The following is a 12,171-nucleotide window of genomic DNA, read 5'->3' as shown; positions in this document are numbered from 1 at the left end:
AACTAAAAGGCTTCGGCAGCCTTTTCAACACTATACACAAAAACATCGTTCGTTCGCTTCACATCATTTCTCTTCCCATGGCGAGTCATTTAAGAATGGCTTCCGTGGCACACGAGACGCTCGTGCAGAGCTTCCGCAAACACGAAACGCTCCACGCGAGAGCTGGAAACAAGTAGTAAAAATAAATTAACAAACATACATAAAAGATCGAGCCAAGCGCAGCGCTACATGGATGATAGGGAACGACGCGCTGTTGGAGGCACGCGCTCGGGTTCTTCGAGGAGAGGTCGGGACTCATGGACGTTCTTGGCCCTGTGAAAGAAAAAAAAAACGGATATGTTACGAAGAAACAATACAAAAACAAAAAAAACAAAGGAAATAAAGGTCGCCGAATACGCTATACTCTCTGGGAAAAGAACGGATGCGCGTGGCTTGTTTCTCGCGCGACGCTTGAAGTACTAGCGCAATAAAAGGACGAGAAGATTGCGTTTGACTCGCGACACCACTTGAGGCTGAGCTGCAATCACAAGCGTACGACTTGAATGAAAAAAACAGGGCGCTCTGCATGTAAGCCGAGCGTGCGGCGCAGTAATCTTTTCAGGGAAACAAGAAGTCCGTGGGGTGCTTTCTAATGTACACTCTAATCACGGTAACGTTTACGACAACATAAAAAGACAAGTAACTTAGTTTATAATTTACGTGGCTGTTACAACAATTTTATCTTTGTGTTTTCTTCATTTTCTTCTCCCATAGAGGTTACATTGACAGTAGCGTGCCATTTTAAAAGCTAAAGCACCGCAATAAGCATTGTACCCTTTAGATTGTAACTTATAAAACGCAATGATTCATCCGTTAGCGGACCTACACTATGGAGTGGAAGTTTGCTGATCAAGTGTCACATAGCGTTCTGTCTTCTTCAAGACTGGCTTTAGCAATTGAACAGGGGATACTGTATACACATAACGGGTCCTGACAGCAAAAAAAGCAATCATAGAAGCAGGTATTTACAATTGCGGTATACTGAGACAAGCGATGGTGGGGTACGAATTAAAACTGGAGGTCAGTAAAGTCAGCCCGCTTCCAAAAACGCAATTTAAGAAGTGACATAAAATCCGCACAGACATGGGCAGAAGCACAAGAACGAAAAACTATCGTATGTAGGTCAAATGTTTGTGCTAAACTTCTTAAGTTGCTATTAAGTAGCTCTTATATCTATTTTGCTTTTAAGCCGCATAAGTATCTGTTTATTAATTTGCCTATAGCCGGGAAGCTTCGCATACGGAGATGGTAAATGGCGACAAGATAAAGTACTGTGAGCACACGACAACCGACCAAATTAAACTGACGATGCGATCGAAGAACCATCCCGTGGCGCGAGGAAAAATATTTTTCGAGACTCGCAATACAATTTATCGAATTCCTTTCGCTGTCGTGTTTTCTAGTTTTTTCTTTTTTTTTCGCGTTATAATTAACGGATCGTAAAGTGCAGCAAACGTCACGGGACAACATAGCACCAAACACGCTTAACCGTCATCAATTCGCCAACACGGGAGAAAAAGATGCCGCTGAGTTCACAAAACAGCGTGGGACGGCCGCTCCAGTAGAGAGGCCGCGTAGAGAGATGTATGAGCTCGCGGTGAGTAACAAATGTGGCGTCCTCCAGGCGCCGCTTCAACTTTATCGAACCAGGGACGGCGTCATCCCTCCTAGGCTTTGCACAGCTTGAGGTGTATGCCGGGAAGAGCATTCGAATGCGAGGCGGTTGGTGCGGTTGTTGAAGCGCGTTTGTGCAATGCTTCTGCTCTTTTGTTTCATCGATTTAACCAGGTTTTACGCTCCGCGCTTTGTTGACGTGCGTGGTCTAATCGTGTTGTGTACGTGAGTGGCGTGTAACTAGTGATACAGCACGCAAGGACAGTCATTAACGTGCGCGATCCGCCGCAAATCAGCCACGAGGCATTGCAACGGGCACGTTCAGTGGGCTGCGCGGCCGTTGCGACGAGCTGCATCGCTGATTCTTCGCTTGTCTGAGACTGGCAATTGTCGAGCGTGTTGCATCCGTTGTTAATTCGTTGCCCGAAGACAGTAGTAAATGTGATTTGCAGGTAAGCAATATTCTCTCTTCAGTACGTTATTTGCTTGTGTATATGTACTTATGGCGTCTCGTGTTTACCTGAATTCATGCTCAATGCTTACGCTACTGTACGAGATGGGTCGTGTCATACTTTTATGTTTTAAATAAATCGTGTCATACTTTTATGTAATGCATTGTTATTGGTGGTACAGTATTTGCTCTGCGTTTGACATTACAAGATGAGTGTTTGGGCGTATATATCAAACATCCGACTAAGATCATTCGTATCATACACGTTTATGTGAGAAGAGATGAAGGACAGAAGTTTAACCCTTCTTGCTGTCGCCGTCTTGGTACCTTCAACACGCTCGATGAAGGCTGCAATCACGGTGTGAAATACTGTAGGCGGCATAAACAAAGTGCCCCAGATCAGCTTTGCCCAGACGAGCTCTGCGAGCGCAGTAACTCGCTCAATGGCAGTCTGGGCTGTTTGTCATGTCCTTGTCACCGGTACAGAATGATATTTCGTGGCGTCTATACGCAACGGGAATTCGCCATGCTTCAAACTCGGCTGCGGTAGTTTTAGGTGGACGAGTGAGGGTTTAAGGCACAACCACACACACGGTAATGCGGGCTAGTTGGTTGTGATCACTGGTGTTCATTTCGGTAGCGCAAAGAAAATTAGACACAGCTAAGGCAATGGAAAAAGCCCTCGTAGAGTGATGTAGCGCGTCGCGCCTGTGCAACAGGGTTTTTGTGTGTTTCCTTGCAGTAAAGTCAGTTGATGTCTAGCGCCCGTCCTGTCTACGTGCGATTCTCTCTTGTCTTTAGGTAATTGTTTTGCGCTACCGAAATGAATGCCAGTGAAGCTTTAAGTACACGAAAGACAATGAAATGGCGTTAAGAGTGCGTTTTAAGTGTAGTTTTAAGTGTCTTAAAGGAAATCACAGCATCCTTCCGTGTGTAGCTGAATGTAGCAAACCCGAGGCACTGCGCCGACCGAAGTAAACATTTAATACACACACACACAAAAGGACGTTTATGACGTGAAAAAATAAAATTGTTAAATCCAGTGCTTTGGCTGAGCACGTTTCAGGGGACACGCAATCGACTGGGGGAAGGCACGTGCTCGCGCTTTCAGAGAAAAATGACTGTCACGACGTCTTTATCTCGAGTCGCTCTTGATACAGACCACTCCGAGCACTCTCAACATGTAGGGATGGCAACCTACCTTCAGTATATGCGCGCTGCCCGCGTGTGTATGCGAGCGTATACAAAGCGAACACTGTGCACACGTCTTCATTTTACTTGTGAACAAGGCTCCCGTATGGAAGCCGGCGTCCTTTTTGTGTGTGCGCGCGTGCGTGTGTGTGGTGTGTGCGTATATGATGTGTGTGTGTGGTGTGCGTGCGCGCGCGTGTGTGTGTGTGTGTGTGTGCGTCGCGTGTTTGGCGTGTGTGTGTGCATGTGTGTGGGGTGTGTGTGTGTTTGTATTTGTGTGGTGTGTGTGTTTGAGGTGTGCGCGGCGTGTGTGTATGCGTTTGAGATGTGTGTGTTTCGTGCCCGCGCGTGTGTGTGCGCGTGTGTGTGTGTGGTGCGTTTGTGTGGTGCGTATGTGTGGTGTGTGTGTGCGTGTTTGCGTGCGCGCGCGCGAGTGTGTGTGCGTGGTGTGTGTATATGTGTGGGTGCGTGTGCGTATGTGTGTGTGTGGTGTGAGATTGTGGTGTATGTGTGCGTGTTTGCGTGCGTGTGTGTGTGTGTGTGGTTGTGGCGTGTGTGTGGGGATGTGTGTGAGCTGTGTGTGTGTGTGTGGAGGTGCGGTGTGTGCGTGCGTGTTTGTGTGCGCGCGTGTGTGTAGTATGTGTGTGCGCGCGCGTGTGTGTGTGTGTGCGCGTGTGTGTGTTTGTGAGTAGTGTGTTATGCGCGTGTGTATGTTTGGTGTGCTGTGTGTGTGTATGTGTGTGTGTGGTGTGTATGTTTGCTCGCGTGTGTGCTGTGTGTGTGGTGTGTGCGCGCGCGTGTGTGTGTATATGTGTGTGTGTGTGTGCGTGTTTGCGTGCGCGCGAGTGTGCTGTGCGTGGTGTGTGTGTTTATGTGTGTGTGGAGTGTGTGTGTGTGTGGTGTGTGCGCGTGTTTGCGCACGCGCGTGTGTGTGTGTGGCGTGTGTGTGTGCTGAGTGTGGTGGATGTGTGCGTGTTTGCGCGTGTGTGTGTGTGGTGTATGTGACTGCGCGCGCGCGTGTGTGCGGGTGGTCTCGGGGGTGTGCGCGTGTGGTCTGTGTGTGTGTGCGTGTGTGTGGTGTGTCGTGCATGCGTGTGTGTGTGTGTGTGTGTGTCGTGTGTGTGTGTGTATATGTGTGTGTGGTGTGTGCGTGTGTGTGCGCGCGCGTGTGTGTGTGATGTGGGGTGTGTGTGTGTGTGTGTGTGTGGTGTGTTGTGACGCGCGCGTGTATGTGTGCGTGCGTGCGCGCGCGTGTGTGGTGTGTGTGTGTTGCGTGTGTGCGCGCGTTTGCGTTGGTGTGTGCTTTGTGTGCGTGCGCGGCTCGTGTAGTGGTAAATCTTTCTCGATCGGCTTTAACTCGGGTTTCTACCTTCACGTCACCACGTATCAACATTCCAACAGACGGGCTTCCGTCAGAACTTCAAACTTCTGCGGGTTGACCTGTTAACTTGAAACCTTACCGCAAATATATGCTGAAGTCATCTTCATTCCATAGTTGCACTCATACAGATCACAATGTACGGCATTCAAAATTCAGATACCTGATTCATGCTCATGCTTACGCTGCTGTAAGAGTGGTCGAGTCAGAAAAATAAATTGTCATGCTTTTACGCATGCATTGTTGCCGGCAGTATTTGCTCTGCGTCGCTCGATTACGTCTAAACTGCTTCGCTATCGAAACGGGCAACTGAGAATAAAGGGTGTTACGCGATAAGCGATACGCTGTGGCTAATGATTTTTCGATAGCACGAATGCCAGCAATGGTGCAACGTAGGAGTTCAAAGGGGGGACACGGTCAGTGTGGTTGGTTTGTCTTTCGATCTCCTTAGTTCCTTGGCGATAAAAATTTGTTGTCTGGCACTGAGATAACTTTTTTTGTGTTCTCGTTCTGTTCTATAGGGTGCAAGCACGTGTCATTGTGGTTATAAAAAATGAATCAGTATACATGTGATTTAACTGTCAAAGCTGGAATGTTAAAGGTACGTAGACAACACAAATGATTTTTTTCCCGCCATATTAAATGTGTTGCGTTGGAACTGTTTACAGCATACATCCCGCCCAAGGCATGCTGGGATGATCTCCTATCAGGCAGCTTGGAAACTTCCAGACGCCGATATGCCTTACGTTCGGTGCATGCAGCCGAGGTTATGAACTGTCAAGTGGAATATGCCCCTTAAAGAAAACGAGCATATTCAAGCTCCACGCGAAATGCAAAGTGTCATTGAAAAATGTAAATTGTAATGTTTCTCATTCTAATCACCTGCTGTCGTGTTTCTGCTACTAAACTGTCACTTACATTATTGTATTGCTGACTCTTGTGCTAAACAGATGTAAATTGCATTTGGGATTAACGTGCGTTTTCAAATAAGATTTTTGTTTTCCGATAAACGTATTGCACAGGATAGTAGATTTGAGGAACGCTTATGTATTGGTCAAGTAACACCCTTTTTTGGGGGGGGCGGGGTGGAGTATGTGTCTCACATTACGTGCTATGGGCAGTTGTGTGCAAAGTGGCAGTAACCGTTGGAATAGTGCAAAATAACGGTCCTTTCCTTTTAGGATCGACTGTCCAGCGAGGAGATTGTGGAATAAGCAACTGACATATTGACTGATGAAACATGATGGTGCGTGCAGCAAGAGTGGGTTTGACTGCAGATCCTGCACCACCTGCTCCTGTAAATTTGTACCAACCACAGGCGAAAACAAGGAGAAACGCTTTGAATACCTGCGGTCTTCTATCAGCTAGACAAGTCCCTGAAGCTTTAAATCAATAAACTTTGATGTATTCTGCTTTGGAGGTATAAAGCAATGAAATATGAATTCTTTTCGAATGGTGCATGTTTTTTTCTTCAGAAAGTTTCTTGTGAGCACGCACAACCCGAGCAACAAAAGTAAAGGACTGACAATCACCCTCTTTTTGGCTGCCCTCTGGGTTTCAGCTGCCCTGCTTATGTGCAAAATACCAGCAGTTATGGTATGCCGCACACATTAGTGTACTTAAGGAGAAGCACGACGCTGATCACGTATTATTTGCAGGGGGATCCACTCAGTATGACCGCTCTACCCGTGGCCCACCGACCCAGGTGTCGCCTAACAAAGGGTATGTGCCTCTTTTTTCTTTCGATCTTCTTTCTGCGACACATTTCGGACCACTCGCTACGCGCATGATCGGCCCAGCCAAGTGTCGTCTAGCAAGAGAAGCGTGGCTCTTCCTTTAGGGCTTCTTTCTGTGCACGCCTAATCTTTCGTACTTCTTCCTGCGGCTTTATTATGCAGCGTACAAATATGTACACAGAGTAATGAGAACTTTCACGGCGGTGTCATATGGCCTGCCCTTTCCTGAATACACACGCTGGAGCTTTGCAATAATTCTGGTACATGCATGTCTGCTTAGAGCACGACAATTTCGGTGTCCGTGGCAAGAGATGTACGCTTCCCTAATCGCAAGAAAAAACACAAAACAATTTCCTTTGGAGTTGGCTTAGAGCTTGCATGCATCATAACGTCACACCTTCGCCCACAAGCATCGCGTCGTTCAAAGGCGGTCTGCCCCTAAAACGATAATTAAGAAGAGCAGGTGATTGACAGATATTCTTAATCATGAGTTGTGCCATGTGTATCAGACAAGTATCCTCTCTTGATCCAATTACGTAGATGCTTAAGCATTACAATTTGCATCTCTCGAGAAAACCGCGTTCCGGCTCTTGATATGCGCTCTTGGTATTGTATGTTTTGCGTACGCATACATTTACATTTACTGCGTGTTTTTCTGATAATATCATTCAGCATTCGTATGTAATTTGCACAAACGTACCAGCCAGCTACTTATTACGCGATGATTTCAGACAATTCTTTGGGTTTTGCGAGAAGTACGTAAAACTGACTTAACGTGGCGTATGGTGAGTGGTCTGTATATCAATTTGAATATACTCTACGCCGTGAGGAGCAGTGTTAATTCTCCGCGCACTTCTTTACCGCCTTCAGCAGCTTCCCTGCTTCGTAAACTTCCCATTTTGTCAATATCCACGTTTCCAATGCTGATCCCGTATTTGAAGGTGAACAAAATGGCAAATAGCCCTGTAACAAATAGACGGCTGGTATTTATTATCAGATAACACATAGTTTGATAAGCACGAATCACACAGTCAAAATGAAATTGCACCGACAGGAAAAAATAATTGATGTGTTATAATCAGGCCAACCTGCTTAAACTGCATAGAAGTTGGACCAAGAGAGGATTGCCTGACACTTATATCATGGTACTGTTATAAAATCTCCGGTCGTCACTGATATTGACGGGCCGACAACATTTTAATAATAATCGCGGCTGATCATTACTGTAGTGCATTCTAACTCCAAATCGCCTAGAATATGCGAATGTTTTGTTAGCTGCCTCTTCTAATGAGCGAAGGCAACGCGTTTGGCCTCGGGCACCGCAATTGTCACGTTCTATAAGCAGTCATGCATTTGAATTATTACAATGCGCCATCGCGTGTGTTCCCGAGAAGCACCTTCCATGTGACACCTTCCGCAAAGGTTCGCATTTCTTAGCGTACGTATATAGACGGTGTATTAAAACCGCACAAGCAAGCGCGGAAAAAACACGAGGCATGCGCAGCACGAAGTGCGAAAGAGTGGAAGGCTGTGCTTCCGTTGCTGTGGCACAACTGCTGATCCAAGCATGTGATGAGCGTAACCTCCTGGAATGCGTCGAAAGAAAGAAGAGCGAAGGAAGAAGAGGCGCAGAGCGGTGGCCGTATAAAATCTCCTGCAAGAGCCGTTTTGTGTAAACACTATACCGTGTACTGTACAACGTAACCTCTATTTTTACGTGATGTGGCCGCATAAAATCTCCTGCAAGCCGTTTTGTGTAAACAGTATACCGTGTACTGTACAACGTAACCTCTATTTTTACGTGGAGATGCTCGATACTATGAACTGTTACTAAAAGTTACTAGATAACTTCTATTTTATAAGTACACAAATTTGTGAAAATGTGCACCTTTAGTAAACGTTACCGTGCTTAGAGTGTAGGCGTGCGCACAGGGGGGGGGGGGGGGCGGGGGGGGCGCCCCTCCCCCTAATCACCTAAGAGGGGGGGGCGCAAAATCTGCCCCGTACATTGACCCTTCTAGTCACCTAAGAGGGGGGGGGGCACCAAATCTGCCCCATACATTGACTTATTAGGGTGGGGAGGGGGCGCTGCGACGAACCTTCGCCCCCCCCTGATGGGGAACCCTGCGCACGCCTATGCTCAGGAGAACTCCATATTTCACTCGCTAATGAATAAGGGCTCATGCAGTTGAGTGTTCTGGATTAACCTCTTCGGCAATTATTTTCGACACTAGCAAATAAACAAAATATCGGATCAAGATAATTGCACTTTACGAAATAACACTCTAAATACATCTACGTGGTTATCAGCAGACATGGTAGACAAACGCCGTGATGTACAGCAGTGCCTCAATGCCAAAGAGCCACACTGTCCCTGATGCATTCCCCTAAGACAACCCCAAGGCGAAAGCCAGGTTCTTTTTCTTCTCGATCGATGGGTTGATCCTCCCCCTCTCTCTCTGCAAGCTTTCTGCACCTCAGCTGGTTTTGCGCTAGCTCCATGATCAGCGCACCGATCACGGAAGCAGTGTAAAGTGACGATGTCATGTGATGGCGTCATCACGTGACATGACGATATATTACGCCATGATGACGTCACAAGTTTTGACGATCTATAACGCAATGATGACGCCATCACATGATGATTATTTTTAGCATCAATCGACTGACGCCGCCGACGGTCAATTTTCGTGTTTGATAAAGCATCTATAAGGCTTTCGCATTAATATTGCGTATTGAACGTTAACAGCCTGGCCCTACATACCAAACTGTCCTCCACCATGTCACCTGTGTGCCGCGAAACAGCTTCGCTTATCATCCACTTCAAGAGTGAAATGGCTCCTCAACTTTTTAAAAATTTTTATTTCGATAGCAATTATATGGACACTTTCGGCGGATTTTTGCCGTCGCCGTTGCCGTAATTTTCCGTATAAAGTCCAAATTAATAACATCACCACGCGCATTCTAGCCGCGGGTAAAAGCTCGCGAGCGCTGGCGACGAAAGCGACTGAAGCGGAGATTAAACTAGCCGGCCGTCAGTCTCCGTCGCACGGACAGCGCATGAGATAACATCTTCCCGCGTGCGGGGCTGCCGTCGATTGCTCATCAAACAGAGAGGAAACGCCCCGCCCGTCTTTCGTAAGGAGCATGGCGGGACGCCAGGGGAGCGGAAGGGGGGGGGGCGCATCGTTCGAAGGGCGCAGTCGCTTGCGCGCTCGCTATCTCGAAGCATCAGGAGACGGCTCATAAACTTGCTGTGCTCTCAACGCTTACTTCGCGTTTAGAGAACTCAGAGCAAGAAAACGCTTCGGTTGCTGGAGCGGCCATATTCCCTTAAACCAGCGTTTTGTTGAGTTACGCGAGATCGGATCCAAAAGAGTTAGCTGCTTGCCTTACTTCGTTTAACAATACAATTTTTTCGTATCGCATTCATTGCTTCGCTCTTAAGCGAAAATGAGTTTTTTTTTAACCGTTAGCTATTGACCCTCGAAAGGGCGGACGTGTAACATGGCGTAGCCGCTTCACTGTGGGCCGTCAGCGACGGGCTCTCTACTGACAGCTGCGCATTTGCGGCTGCTCCGACCAGGAGATATGATTTTACTAATGAGATGAAATTTTTAAAAAAGCAAGCAAAAATTCGAATTGGAACCCTAGCACGTGAGCTCGAAAGGGCAGGGCCTTTTAGGGGATATTTACCGCAGAGTGATTACAAACTCGGACGTGCTGGCGGAAAGAATTACGAAAAAGCTGTTCTGGATGAAGATCCATGGATTAAGTATATCTGAGGAAAAGTGTCAACGCGTTTCAACCGTTCGCGTGCTCTTCCATAAACGCTAAGCAATTAAAATTCGATATTCTCCCATATATCTACTGCGAGCGTTCCCAGATTTCATTCCGCGATGTCCAGAAACAGAAGTGACAGGCATTTTAGCGGCACGCATGTAGTTATTACTGAACATTGCTTTCCTTACGTGCCGTGCGACGCTTGAAACGAGCTATCAGCAGCGTTTCTGGAAGAGACGACGTCCGCCGATGAATCGCCGTCGCACTTTCTCGCTACCGATAGGCCTAGACGTCACGAGCCTCTGCGGAGAGCACGTTTTGCTGTCGAGCCGACTTGCAGAACAGAAGCTGCGTCGGCACCGTGCCTGGCATCGTGGCTTACTCGGAACGCACGCGCGAGCGCTATTTATTCAGCGGAATAATTCTTGGTCCATGATTGCGACTTCATTGGCAGCCCCAAGATCGAGCTGCACATGTTCTGACGCGCCGGCGGTGCGATTGCCGGTGATAGACGCCCCCAAGCCCTAGACTTTGGCGCAGTTTGGCGCAAATTTCGTCGATATTATCAGGTTGGCGCAGTAAATACACTTTGGCGCAGTTGGCGCAGGAGTGGAATCACTGTGTTCTTCATAAAGTCACATCGCACAGTACCAATTTTGGTGTATATTAATCTAGCGAAACGGCCGCGAGCGCGCCATGAGCGTGGCATGTAAATCATGTCATACATGACATGCATATCATGATTTTCATGTTACCACGTGTCAGATATGTTCGTCACACAGAAATGTCTCGTCATTCCATTTTTCGTATGTATCCCTTCATTTAAACGGTCGCGAGCGCCCCGAGACCATGTCATGTAAATCATGCTGCACATGACATGCGCGTCATGATTTGCATGTTAGGACCTGCCATTATGTTCGTCATGAACTCTTGTCACGCCGTACCAATTTTAGCATATATGAAATTAACGGAACGGCCGCAAGAGCCCAAAGGCTGTGGAATGTAAATCATGCTGTTCATGACATGCGTGTCATGATTGTCATGATATGACGTGTCATTTATGTTCATGATAAGGCCATGTTATGACACACCAATTTTGGTACACATCCGATTAACGGAACGGCCAGGGAGCCCAAAGGTCGTGGAATGTAAATCATGCTGTTCATGACATGCGTTTCATGATTTTCATGATATGACCTGTAATTTATGTTCGTAATAAGGCCATGTTATGACACACCAATTTTGGTATACATCCGATTAACGAAACGGCCAGGAGAGGACAAAGTCGTAGGCGGCTAGATAGATAGATAGATAGATAGATACGCTCAAAGTCGCAGAAGGTAGCTAAGAAATGCTTCGCATTTAAAATTAACTGGTAACAAAAAAGTAACATGTGATAATAGGAGGACAAGTTAACAGCATTCCGTGACGGGTGTATATTGTAACAGCAGATGGAGGGTTAATTGTTCGTGAAGTTTTTCTCGAACTGAGCATGAAGCAATTTATTATATCAATAAGTTATTTTTTTTTCCTTTGTAACCTAGGCCACGCCCTTGGCGCGTTGCCTTGTAGCCTCGCCATATTTCCGCCCAACGCTCATTTATTAAGAATACTCATTTATTACCTTCTGCGCATATATCGCTTTCCATTATATAAATAAAGCGTTTACACATTAAAAGTCATGCGTGAGCACTGGCTCGCCCACATTGCCCAAGTTTAGGACATAACCACGGTCACTATACTCGGGGACAACTTTTTGTGGCAATGAAGGGAAAGCTACGGGTGCGGAGCGTCTGCACATGTACTGCTACGCGAGAGTCCGGTTTGGCGCGCGTCTCGTAACGCCGTAGGAAAGTGATGGCTAGCGTTGCATTTCGACGCAAGCGCTCCTTAGCGTCTAAAGTACGGGTAAAAGGCGCGACTTTTTCAAGCACGCAAAAACGCAAAGTGACAACGTATAAAGTAAAAGAAATACAAAT

This window comes from Rhipicephalus sanguineus, chromosome 11, assembly GCF_013339695.2.
Source record: "Rhipicephalus sanguineus isolate Rsan-2018 chromosome 11, BIME_Rsan_1.4, whole genome shotgun sequence".
Lineage (NCBI taxonomy): Eukaryota > Metazoa > Arthropoda > Arachnida > Ixodida > Ixodidae > Rhipicephalus > Rhipicephalus sanguineus.
This window is presented reverse-complemented; position numbering follows the sequence as displayed.